At 43.5% G+C, this 14,095-nt stretch overlaps 1 pseudogene; it reads left to right on the top strand.

The window, feature by feature from the left end:
* Positions 1-11,617: 11,617 nt before the first annotated feature.
* LOC137591685 (uncharacterized) lies at positions 11,618-14,045 on the top strand (annotated as a pseudogene).
* The last annotated feature ends 50 nt before the right edge of the window (positions 14,046-14,095 follow it).

The raw sequence follows: 14,095 nt of genomic DNA, 5'->3' as shown, positions 1-14,095 counted from the left end.
ACTGAAGCAGAAAAGCAGCACTCAGCAGCTCTCCTAAATGGGCCCTATGCATATCCAAGAACAGTCCTGTTGACTTCCTCACCCTAATTCTATGTCCTGATGCAGATTTGTGCCCTGCTAGACATGGATGGACTTGCAGGAAGACACATGACACAAAGTCAATCAATTGGGTGGTTCTACTTGGAGCAAATCAATGTGAATGTATCTGTTGTAGGTCGGTACACCTCACTGGGCCAATGAATAGTCTTGATGGTGGTTGGTAAGATCATACTGGAAACCATTCGTGTTGATATGGTAGTTTCTCTTTATCACATTAGAAAGGACTGGTTGGACTCAAACTCACTGGTGAGCCATTGCTGGCATCTTTTACTGGTCATACTGGACCACTCATGGGTGCAGAGTTCCGCTGATGGCTGAAATGGGTATCTCCTCAGCTGGCAGAGATAACTGCCCCATCAGCTCATGAAACTGCGTGGGAGCGAAGCCCACACACGGGACACACTCCAGGAAAACTGGAACGAACCGCCGCTCGTCTGATAAAACCCAGCCTGGTGCAGCATTAGACAACAGTCTTGTCTCTCATCTGCAAATTAATTTTCGACAAATTTTGCCTCGAGTTAAGCTCACACAAATCAAACAGGCAGCTTGCACAAAAGTAGATTGTCGGTACTCTCACAAACACAATAGAGAACAACTATTTAAAGGTGTTTAATCTTTATTTTAAAAGACTTTTAATACTTTGGGGCGAAGCAGGCACGCAGCAGTCTGCTTTTTGGCAAGGGAGCCACTAAATTGATTTCCCTCTATATACCTGAGGCGCATTTCAATTTTGTGTGTGAACGCAGCGCAGCTCAATCATATCCAGACGTGATCCGTCTGCGGCAGGAGATGCCATATCACCTCCTGCTCAAATATTGAACTCTTTCTATCTAAATGTGTTTGCAAACCAGACTCCTTTTTAAATTCAGCATCAAAGTGACAGGCCTCTCTTGGAGCGGCCACCAGGAGGAACAAGACAGGAATTCTAAGTTTCTTCCCAGCCTTCCGGGGTGATACCAGCCATTATTTTTGTTTTTTGGCTCTCATAAAGGCAGATATTTGGCACTTGGTTTGCAGATGATTCAAAATACCCGAGTCAGACGGGAAATACGGGACCAGGTTCGTGGTTTTCTCTTCATATCGCGACCTTACTGTACAAGATGAAATGAAGGATAGCAGTTTAACCCACGGGTTGGAATTGTATCGTTAATGGCAGCTTTACTTGTGTGTGTCAGTATTTCAATGGGGCACGCTTATTTAAGTGAATGGCTGTGAATGTGTGGGTATGTGCAGCTCGGGATGTGGTTTTTGCTCATGCTCTGTACCAATCAGAGGACTGTGGACTCCAACATCGGATGTGTCGCGGAATCAAAGCATGGGAGTATTCAAACTACAGGACGCTTTAAAATTTGGACTTTAAAAATGGTCACGTCATGCCCTTCGCTCAACAACGGCGATTTGAGATGTGAATGTGTTTCCGGAAGGTTGTTTCATGTTGTTTCTGAGGGTGCGTTCACGTCTGTGTCATGTTACTGAATGATTGTCAATTCTGCCGTGCCTGTGTGTTTTTTGTCTGTTTGTATTTGCACTCTGACTTTTTTGAAGAATCACTTGCATATCCGATGCTCTCCGTCTTGTCCACACACACCCCCCCCCCGGTGATGACCTGCTGATCACAACTTCTGTATAATAGCTGTTTTTAGCACAAACATACACATTGCATACGTAAGACCTGGGATTTGGACGCGCATACATGCACACAGACGATCCGAAACACGGAACACTAATCTGCACACATACATGCACAAGCACATTGTGAATCCACAAACCCATTTGTACACACTCTCTGTTCTCTGGTGTGTTTTTTGTTCCACCTTGTGGGAGCCAGACATCCCGACTGCAGGTCTGGCTCTCAGAAAGGGGGGAAACATGTATTATTATGTGTGGCACCACCTCTGTTTCCACCAGGTCTGAATTTCAAATCAAATGCACCCGCTTTTTCTACCAGCATCCCCTCCTTCCGACCCGCCCCCGCCATCTCCATTTCCCGACATGATCCCTTTCAACTCCTCTCCTGCGTCCGGCTCCTTTTTCACCTCCTCCTCGCCTGCTTCTCCACCTCTTCCTGCGTCACTTTTCTCCTTTTATTTCGGTGTACAAAGTGTTTTCAAATTTATCATTTGTATATTATGATGTATGGGTACGATAATGTTCTTTATTATGGAAAAATGGGAAAGATTTATTTTTGTTACCGGTTTGTTTCATAATTCTTTTTTTAAATTGGTATTGTAATATCTCTATGCAAGGAACTGTTCGGTGAATCGTTTTTATTTAAGAATGTAATTATGTGTAATAAATGGTAGAATCAGCCTGGCATGGTGTATTCATGGTTCCTGGCAACAATATGCACCCAATCATTCATCTCCTCAAAGAATATTTTCCGATTTGCTATCGAGTCTCACCCAGAGAGCTATTCAGTGTGCTAACAATGGACCCGGAGTGCATTAGCATACCCTTTAGCTTTTGTTATCATTGACCAGACAAATTTGAAGGACCGGCTGCTTTACTGTGGCTACATTTGCACACTTAAAGTGGATTAAAGTAGGCAGGAAAACTAATTTCCACCCTGCTTTATTTGTGTAAAACCACCCTTGGATGGATAAAAGGAGCCCATGATTTATCGTTCCTTTCAATCAAACACAGGAAAACGGCTAGAATGCCTTCACTTTGTCTGAATGCACTCTCCTTTGTCCCACGGAGGGAGCTACGGCATGCTAATTACATCTGTTAGCAATCAGGGTGATGACTTATCTGCTATTCCTGCCTTTTGACCATGACTAGCTGATAAAAGGGTAATCAAATAACTAATGGATAATTAGGGAGTAATTACTCCTTGGTAAATGGTCCTATGCAGTGTATTAATTCTCCTTGGGTCTGGCAGTGAGAAACTCCCATAAGGTTTTTTGTTTAATTTAATACACCCTAATTGAAATAGGCACCCTCATCAAGAAGCTTACATGTATCTGTCGAACTTAATGTTCGTCTATCTGTAATTACAGCCAGCCCCACATTATCCACCTAACTACACCTACTACGTCAATCCCCGAGACACGTTGTGAAATTAGAAACGATGGAGTCATTTTTCAATAAAGGTCGCATGTCCCATGAGCGCGCTCCCATCATCATTTTCCATTCGGCGTGATGGAAATGAGGTTATATGTGAGTTCACAGCAGAGCTAAATGGTCTTAATGTGCTTCGGCGGCAAGAGGACCACTTCCACGTCAACACACGCTCAGATTAGACATCGTGCGGTGTGGTCTTTTCTGTTTGGTGCAGCAGTGAAATGTGCTACATGTTAATGCTAGCATAGGAACATACTCACTGACTCTCTGCAAAATGACGATAGGAAGAGGAAAATGGGAGGAGTATGAAAACAAAATATGAAGGATACTCTAGACCGGATGGTCTCTTCAATGGAAGAGTTAAAGAGCGACTTTAATATGTTAAGGAGTGACTTTGATAAAAAGAAAAAAAAAACCGAAAACACGCGAGATGCCATGGAAGAAATAAAGGACAAAATGAAGAAAATGTGGAAAGACGTGGATGAAAAAGAACAAAGAATTGTTGTCTTAGAACAGGGACAACAAAAAAAATTATCATTTTGAACAAAGTATTCGTATAAATGAAGTGGTCATCACTGGCATCAAAATCAAGCTGAGGAATTACGCACATGCTGTGGCCAGGGGAGAGGGAACATAAGATAATAGTCCTTAGAAGCACGTTTATTTCTGATAATGGTGGGAAACCAGAGAACCCAGAGAAAACCCTTTCAGACACAAAGAGAACATGCATCGTGATCGAGCAGAGGTAGCATTAACACGCTAATATTTTCTAATTGGAACTCAAACCAGGTCTCTAGACATTCTGTGTTGATGACAAACCATCTGAAGCTGCTGATGTGTTCCATCATGATCTGATTAAATCAGTGATAGACAAACCATAGTTTTGCTCAAAGCTACACCCAGTTAGCATCGTTAGCTCAATCCAAACCTGCACACGTTCCACACATTTTCTCCATTTCTAACGGCACTTGACAGCTGGCAAATCAGTGCGTAGAGACAGAGTGGAATGAGGTGGTTTGTTCTCCTGCTAATTACACAGGGGATCCCAAGCAGAATAATCTGAATAATGGAAAAGCCGAGTTGATAAACACGGCTGTTGAATGCTTGGTTACACGTGTGCAGTCATCCTGTCCTCACTTCTACTCGCATGCATGAAATGATAAGATCTATGTAAATCTTGTAGGACAAAAGGATTAGAACCACGATATTATCTGGCTGCGCTATTCCAAACATGCATGTTGTGCTTTCGGATTCTGGCTCTCATTCAAAGGTCTTGATCGTAATATTTGTGTGTACTGTTTACTCCATGCATGGTAACAGCGGCACATCACGCAGATTTTTGTTGTTGTTTTTTTTAGTACTAAAAGCTCATCATTTAGGAGCATCAGCTCACCCTGTGATAGTCTTAGCTTCAGCATTCACTGCTCAAACACCTGAGCACCTTTCAGAAACGCCGTTTTTTGTTTTAAGTACCGTGTTTCAGCCGTGAATGGAGCGACAGCGCTGACTACTACAAAAGGAGGCCGGTTCTCCCGGCGAGGCGGTGATTCACTTAACCGGCAGAACACGATGGTTGAGCAACAGAGGACTTCACCAGGGGAACTGCCAGCGCCTGTGGGTGTCTTGTAGGCGTTTGGCAGCAATGAGGGGATGTTATTGTCACATCTGGCACCGCGGAGCTGCCAGCAAACTGGGAACGAGCTACAAGTTTAAAGCCTCCCTCACAATATCCTATTCCACGCTTGGACTATGTTATGCTCTGACGCTATGCTGGGAGATAACACCAAGTCATTGTAAGATTACATAAAACTACTATGCTGGTAATCTGCGTGGAGACGAGCTTCGATTATGAATGGCTCAAAATCTCCTCTTGCTACAGCAGAACAGAGCTGACCCAAAACGAGCTTTCAAAGGGATGGAGACATGGATTGTTTGGTTCCTGAGCAGCCAGGTGCTTCGGTATGTCCAATTACAGGGAATCTTTGGATGCGGGCGTCGGTAATTAAAGCCTAATGCTGCTGGTGGATTCAGAGACGTGTCCTCATCAAGCTTTCATTAGTGTCCCTTCTACTGATGCTGAGAGAGTCAGACCGGTGGTTCAGGAGTAGACATGTCACTGTCCTGATTGTAACGATAGTCTATGTGTATACATTCATTATGTTCCTGCATTAAGATAACGCAAGGCCTTGCTTTACTGTGGCAGCATCTTTATTTCTCTATCCTGTTTTATCTTGGTGACTTTTTGTCTCCCTGCACATCCTGTCAAATTTCCCGCCTTCGGGATTGTTAATGTGTTTCACCGGTGCCTCCTTGTATCCCTCTCTTTGTGTATAGAAGCTGTGTTTTAACCCCTTTCCCCTTACTTGACCCCAATACCTGGGCTTCCTACCTGAGTACCAAGAAGTTTGTACTAAGGGACAGAACTCTGTTCCTTCTACACTCGTGGCTCCGTATTTTGATTTTGAAACAACTATCATGAAGAACATTTGACTTTAAATGGGTGGGGGGCTTTTTGTCACACAAAAATAGACAATCCTTGCAACAAATGTGTGAATTTGTACACAATGGTACAATGTGATGTTTAATAGACACAATCCTGGAGCCAGTCCGAGAACACCGGTGTTATATTCAGACACGGTTCTGCAAGTAGACCCCAGAGATATTAGAATTGTCGAATTGTTACATTAGAATGAAACTCCAGGTGAGGGAGGAACCGGCGGAGGAACCGGTGGAAAAACCAGTGGAGGAGGTGGTGGAGGAACTGGTGGAGCTTTGTGAGTGAGATCACATGACTCTCCGGTCTGTGCTTCCTGTTTGACAGACACCTGGAAGCCTGGTGGGAGAGAACAAAGTAAAAGCCACCGCTGCTCCACGGGAACATGCATCATGCAGGTAGCTCTACCTCTCTCTCTCTCTCTCTCTCTCTCTCTCTCTCTCTCTCTCTCTCTCTCTCCCTTCCCTCCCCCCTCTCTCTCCGTGCCCCCTGCTCTGCAGTAAAAATAGATCAGCAGACCTGAGCGTTCAGCTCTTTTTTTATGCTTCTCTCTTCCACTCGCCTCTCCAGGTGCACAGGCTGTTGGCTCTCGCCTCACATCTGCATTTGCCTGATTGTGTGCATGTCTCTGTGTGTGAGTCTAAACACTTTGCACACACTTCTTTGCCGGGTTATGCTGTGTGCACATGTGCAGGCTGGCGTGAGCACATCAGGGATGCAGTGTTATTGCTTCCGCTTAAATTTCAGGTATCTCTCTCAATGATGAAAACCCCTGCAGAAGCGTCCAGCGTCTGGCTTTAGAAGTGAAATAATGATAACCAGATGTTTCTCTTGCATACATGAGCAGATGCCTCAGCATACTCCACGCACACATCGGTAAAGGTGTTCTGCACCGAGTGCAGAGGCTCCCTGATTGCCCATTGATCCACAGCTACGACCAGATCATCTCCGCTCCTGCCTGATCGGCATCACACTCCTAATCAAACAGTCCCGTTTAATGAGTTTGTGTTCATAACAAGATTGGAGCGAAAGATCAGGCTGCTTGGACCTGGACACTGTAAATAAGGAGGACAGGTAACACCCACCCATTGGAAAGATAGAGGCTTCAAGCTGCACTCACTTACTGAGGACGATGGGGAACCAGAATCTGCTGGAGCACAACTGACTGCTTTTGTGCTGATTGTTCTTACATTAGCTACTATTCAGCAGCTGTATATTTTATCCCCCAACAAAGTTACCCAATTTCTTTGTTTCTCTTTTGAGTTTTATGCCTTTGAATTTTAATCCTTTCAAACAGCATTTAGACTATTAAGGAGCACAAGAATTCTCCACTGAACCCCAGACTAATGAAATTAATTTAGCGCATCAGCAGCACTTCGTGGGTGCTGGTTGTTTTGCATGTTTCAGGCCATTAACTATACATTTACATCGCTGATAGCATTTTCCAAAGCATACTATTAGGTTTTTAAAATCCATTTTAATCATGGAAGTCAAATTGCGGAGGGTTCTTTTCAAACAAGGTTTTATCGGCTTCAAAAGGAAACAAGTTAGGAATTATGTCATCGCGGCAAATTGTGCCCAAAGCTCGACATTAATGGAAGTAATGCTGTCTGGCATTACCTGCTCTCAAAGCAGTATTTAAGCACGAAGAATGAATGGGTGTGGCCATCCCTGGCAATACTGACTGAGTACAATCCTCAGGTAAGAAGACAAGCAAATGAAACTACATCTTAATAAATAACTGCTCATTACCCTTCAGAGGTTCCTCATCTTGTGGCTTCCAGCCCCTCCCCAGTGCTACCATATCAATACAATCACGCCCACCATCCTTGTCCTTTCCAGCCCGTCCTGTTATATGTTGTGATTGACCACGTTGGATGTAGCCTTTAGCTTGTCCAAAGTGGACAGTTGATGAAAAATCAGCCTCTTTGGTGATAAGTCTTCAAAGGTTTGGGCCCATAATTGATCATTGGTGTGCTACCTGAACTAGTCTGTCTTGATATTGCCTTAGTAAGTCAGTAAAAGGAGATCTGATGGGGACATCTGTGGGGAGAATTACGATTCATCATTAGGATCAAATGGCACCTTGTTAATGGACCTGGTTTTAAAACAGTTAGAACGCAGCGTCTTTGCCTGATCCATTGAAAGCAAGAACGTCAGAGCCATTGTCCTGAACATCGATCCTGAATGCAACAAAAAGGTCTGATATTAGCAGTTTAATAAGAAACGTTGCCTGTCAAGTGTAAGCAGCGCAAGTGCTTCTCATGTTTTGGCACAAACAATGTGGGACAGTCCTAAAATCGCTCCTCTTTCAGTGATGATCTTTGTCAATAAAAGAAAAAGTGCTTTTGCGGTATTTTCTGATCAAACGTTTAAATAACGGCAGAAAGCATCCCCAGCCAGATTCACACACACACGACCTATATATACTATCTGGCCTCCTCATCATTTATCTTACAGCGGCAGAATCAGGATAGATTGGTTCAATTAGGCTGGCCTTTAATGTAATCTGTTAAATCCATTTCTATCGTCGAGCCCAATATCTACCTCTCTCCTTGGAGAGTGGGATTAGCCCTCCGAGTGCATCGCGGAGAATGTTGGGCTATAAAACAAGTCGCGTAGATCTCCTGGATATTTGCTCTTTACTACTGGCAGCAGAGAAAACTGTCTCCATTGAAGTTTTAATGGGTAAAGATTTAAGATCTTCATATCCTACTGCAGATTGCAATCACCGAATGAACAGCATCCCCATAAAAAAAAGGAACTCTTCAAAGATCATCAAGATGAGCTCACATCCGTCGTACAAACTACAAAAAGACAGCGTGGTTTTGAGCTAAATCGCCATTCTTTCACCAGCTAGTGTCCCAGTTTGTCGCTAACCGCTCTGTCAAGTTCCTCTGCGTCTCACTGAGGTTACCAAACGTGCAAAGCTTTCCTGCCACATGAACTACAGGTATAGGTCACAGAAATGTCTGTGGTTGTGTCTCTGAACTCCTGAATGGAAGTTGTGTGCCACCTGCTTCTCAACCCCACAGTCACCCCTCCAGGGACTTCCCCTGGTTCTTGTTTTTGCCTTTGCTCTCGGAGAGAACAACTGAAGTAAGCGACTTCAGAACTCCAATTCCTGCCTGTCTCCTTTTTTGATTTGATGGCCTTTGTGCCACCTTAATGAAACACTGTGTTTGAGGACCCAAGGGTGTGTGAAAACTATTCAAAAGCCCTGACAAATTTCTTCCGCCCCATAAAAAAACTAAAATGCACGCCTGTCAACGTGGAAACTGTTTTCTAAATTCATGCATTTTATCCAACAACTGCATTCTGCTTTTACCTGCTGAGATTTCCACAGGGAGGTGAGATTTTATTCTCAATACCCATCTATCCATCTCCCTACCCTACATGTTACTGTACTCACAAAATCAGAAGGAAAAAGGAAATAATGTGCAGGAATTTACTGCTGAGTGAAATGCTCTAAAAAAGTGTTTGTGTACATGAACCCGTGGAAATTCCACGATAAACCAATAATATCAGACTTCATACCAAACATATGAAAACAAATGTATTGGTATTAAAAACCAAGCGCACCTATCACAGAGTTCTGGGTCAGACGCCGATGCCAGTCTGACCCAGAACTGGCATCAGCGTCTTTGGCGAGGAATGTGAATGAGTGAATGAATAATAAATAAATATATAAATTTTATGGCTCTTAAAGAAAGAAACAAACAAATACCCAACTGTCAAGTATGTTAATCAACGCGTCTTTGGCTTTTTCAGACGGCTGTTATACATCAGAAAACAGCCGTTTTTAACTCCGTCCATTCTATGTGTACATGTAGACACAGGTCACACACACACTAACGTCACAGCAGTTTTCGCCGCAGGGAAACGCCCCCTGGATAGAAAAAGTTTCGGTTACAACGTCCACACGCCAACGCAGACCTGGTGTTTTCAAAAAACTTCACTTTGGCCAGTGTTTTCGTCCCGGATATCTGCGATGTCGTGTGGACGAAAAGCGTAACTGCAACAAAAAGTCTCGCTGGCCGGTGCCTTACGCCGTATTGTTCACGTGATTCCTTCCGGCAGATGCGCTGTGATTGGTTGGGCGCTTGACTGAGAGGTAGTGGGTGGAGTTAAAGTGTGACAGTGTGAGATTTTCAAGTGAGCTTATTCAAATATATAGGTGGGGAGATGTGTGTGTGTGTGTGTGTGTGTGTGTGTGTGTGTGTGTGTGAGCGTGTGCGTGTGCTGCCATATAAACTCAATGCACATCGTATGTTCTCTCATTCCTGAAACTTAAATGAAAGCAGGACGTTTCTGCTATCTATCCCTCCAGAACTAAACCAGCTTAAATACAGTACTTCTAATATTTTCTACCTCAGCTTGTGTGATTGCCTTATATGAGACGTCTCCAAGCAGCATTAAGCGGCATCAACATTGCTAGAGCCGGGAATGCCTCCAGCATGTAAAGTGAGACACATGGCTGCTTGTCTGAGTCGTCAGACTTTGTGTTTTTCATGTATTTGTGCAGAATTGTGTGAAGACACTACATGAAGACACACACAGCAGCAGACAAGGGTGTGAAGTGAGTGCAACCGACAATTTGGATCAAAGCTGATTGATTAAATGACACAAGACTGGGCAGCACGTAGCAACAAGGTGGGGTTAAGGGGCTAGCGACCCTGTAGAGTCTCAGGACACCTCCCCCCCGTGTTAACACAAGCGCTATTGCAAACCATGCTTGACAGTACATGTTGATTAGATGAATGGGATAGATCAATGATTGTTGATTAGGCATAAAACACAGGACCAGATTTGCCACCAGGCTCGAGACCATTGAGAGGATCTCAACTTGAATAATCTGTCTGGAGTTATTAGAAACAAATATTATTACTTATTCAAACCAAAAGGCTTTGGGATCCGTGGTAGCTCTATTAGCTGGAGTACAAATATATCCACAGTTCTAATTCTTTTTTCATGACACTTTAACTCGAGGCTGTCAGTATTGTAAAGGAACCATGTCATGGATGGATAAATAATGAAATCAGTGCAAACAGCATTTGACGGGGAATCACAACCAACTTGACTTGCATTGGTTCCCTTAAGCTGCTGCTTCTATCCCAGCGACTGACTGCCATCTGCTGCTACTTGGAAGCAACGCATGTCCAAAAAAAATTTTGTCCTCAGTGAATTAACCTTCACAACCTGTTTCAAAAATGAAACTTCTTTGTTACTGAGCAGAAGTCCTTCTTTAGGCTATGTCAGTCTGGGGCGCCATCAGTTTGTCTGCTGATCCACCTCAGTTATTTGCTGAGCTGCAGTGGAGGCTGAAACCAACTTGGTATCCTACAATGCCCTTCAATGAACTTGATGTAGAAGGCTGGATTCTGTGGCACATTCTTGAGGATGATCGTGTGCCAATGACTGGTCACGGTGCTCAATTAATGGACCAAAATCCACTTTGTGGATGGAGCCAGATCTTCTGGTGTATGGGTGAGACCTCAGGACACCATCTGACACATTCCACACTCAGCTGCTGCACTCATTCCAGGAGAATCTTTGGCTCTCCTTAGAACCTACTTTTCTGCTGGTCATTGATAGTTTGAGGCGATGAGGAGAGACAGTTTTGCTCCAACAAAAGCCGTGAATCATCTTGTCAAACTTGGATCCTCTAATATCAGTGATGTCATGAACCAAAAACAATTGCAGAAATAAGTCATAATAGAGATTTTACTCCATTTTGCATCACTAACTTCCTCGTACCCAAACATCTCGTGTGTTTTTACTGCATATGTACATGGAAGTACTGCCATCTGCTGGTAATTGCAGGCAAATGCAGATCCAAATGCTCACTTCCAGTGAGTTTCTCAGGCCGTGTGAGGTAATCCTCCCACTTTGGCCAACCCTGTTATTATCTAGAGGATAACAAATAACACACATACAGCAATCCATCTGACACTAGAAACCATGGCTCAGTGTCTTTTTCAGGATAAAGCTCTGCCCCCGGACCCTGGCTGGTCTCTGCGCCCGAACCCCAGCCTGTGCAAGAGGGGAGTACTGCCCTCAGTACTGTTCGGTGTTGCTGCTCTGCTGTGCTGGGATGTGACAGGAGGAGTCGAACTTGTGGGCAGAGCCTCGTCTCCACACCTGGACCCAACTGGGCTGATTATCCTGAGGCTTTATAAGCCAGTTTATTCTTTTGGTTTGTGGCCAGGTTGTTTTTGCACTTCTTGCATTTTTCTTGCTGTTCACTTTGTTTTATTTAAAATATGGATGACAATCTATCCAACGGTGTCCTGCATTTGGGTCCAAATCCCGTTCCCCATGACACAACTGGACCTCACCAGCAAAAGCAGGACCCTCACATATAACATACTACACATCTCATGAACGATAATTTTTGTCGTTTTCTTTTCACGTGGGCCGGATCACTTTTATTAAAACTAAAATGAAAATTGCTTCTGTGATTTTTTTTCTTTTCTTTTCAATAAGCCGTGTAACTCGCTATGATCCCAGGTTTTGAATAACCTTGCCACAAACCAAAAGAATAAATCAGTTTATAAAGCCTCAGGCTAATCAGCCCAATCCGGTCAAGGTGTGGAGACGAGGCTCCGCCCACAAGTTCAGCTTTTCCTCCTGCTACATCCCAGCTCAGCAGAACAGCAACACTGAACCGTGACGAGTTGTGGCCTGGTTTAGGCTCCTGTTCTGGAAGAAACGACACATATACACTTTTCAGACGTAAAATTTTGTTCACATTAACACATTCACATTTAGCACAATGACGTGTGTGTGTGTGTGTGTGTGTAAATGCCTGTAACTCTTTGTAAATATCTAAATACTCTTTCTTTATTAGCATTTCTAATACTCATAAATTATACAGTAGTAACAACATTGGATGACTAATATCAATAAATTAAAAAATATTAATAAATGTCATTTGAATATTCACAAATCTGGCTGAAATTTTACCTTATTTTTCACGTAGTTGTACACTTTGTCCAGGTTGATGGCATAGTCTGCTTCTTGATTTGAACTTCCTCAAAAAGGAAAAAATCTCACACAATTTCACAGCTTGTTTTTCTATTTGCTTATATTATACTGTACATATACTTATACATTCCATTTTAAAAGAACAAGATTTTCCTTTTTACTTTGGCTTGGTGAGGGGGTGTATCGCTGCCCGTTTGGTTCCAGTCTAAACCTCACGCTGTCACGCTTCCGGAGTCTAACATTATTCACAAATGAAACTCATGTAGTAGAATTTATATTAAATTTCTGTCTAACTTTACATATGTGTCACAAGAATTGATGAAAGATATTAGTGCCAAAACTGTATTTCAGGTATTTCATGGTCCAGGCTTTACAGGGTTAAAAGATTACATAATGAATGGACGAGTGTCAACAGATGTCAGCGCCGCCCAGCTGGAGATGGCACTGACAAACCATAAACCTTCATACGTAACTTACAGGTGAGATTGGGCTTTGCGGTCTCCACACAAACCTGCTTCTCTATCATTTTAGGATACCTTCACTGCATTTCTGAGACTTCCTTGAGTATCTGCGCTGACTTTTTGACCCCAGGTAGTGCCAGCGGAAAAGTTGCCCTTTGCTTCTGGTGAAGTGGACCTGGTGACGGCCACGGCGGCTGTTCACTGGTTCCACCATGAGAAGTTCCTCCAGGAGGCCGATCGGGTGTTGAGGCCTGGAGGCTGCCTCGCTTGTCTTGAGCTATGACTTGGACATGGAACTGGAATATGGCGATGTTTCTGACAAGCTCAATGACATCTGTCAAGAGGTACAGCCAAAATCCAAGAAGGTCATCCATGACACCAAATATTCCTTTTATTGCCGGAACCATTTCCCAACTCTGACTGCAAAATCTTCACTTACCCTTCCCCTTTTTGGTTAGTATCATGCTGCCCTGCTTTCATTCAGTGATCTGTGTGTTAAAGAAATGAGTTTCTACCGAGACATGTTTAACTCCTGGTCCTACCCGGACAAAGAGTGGTGAGTTCTTCAGATACCCGTCATCATTTCCCTTTCACCATAACTGTCAATCAGTCAGGTGATACAAACTTCCTGTTTTTTCCAGGAAGGAGTGTCTAAGGATAAAAAGGACTGTACCAGTGAGTTGATACATGAAACTGATTGAGACAACTTCCTTTTTCCAAACCCTGAAAAAGCAGGACCCCATTGAAGCTAAAAGTCTTTCCAGTCATATCATGAACAAGTGAGAGATCAAAGTCTATCCCCTCCCCGGGTCTGATCGTTCTTTCACTCTAAACTCTAGTTATTCCACCTTAGGCTGCTGTCAGCCATGAAGGCTTCTTCTCCTGACCCAGAGGTCACCATGGTGGTGAAGTATTACTATTGGCTGGCATGCAAACCTTGATCCTCAAAGTCCTGAGAATGTCTTGAAAACTTGATGTCCAATGATGTTCA

This window comes from Antennarius striatus, chromosome 24 (genome assembly GCF_040054535.1).
Source record: "Antennarius striatus isolate MH-2024 chromosome 24, ASM4005453v1, whole genome shotgun sequence".
NCBI lineage: Eukaryota > Metazoa > Chordata > Actinopteri > Lophiiformes > Antennariidae > Antennarius > Antennarius striatus.
This window is presented reverse-complemented; position numbering and strand designations above follow the sequence as displayed.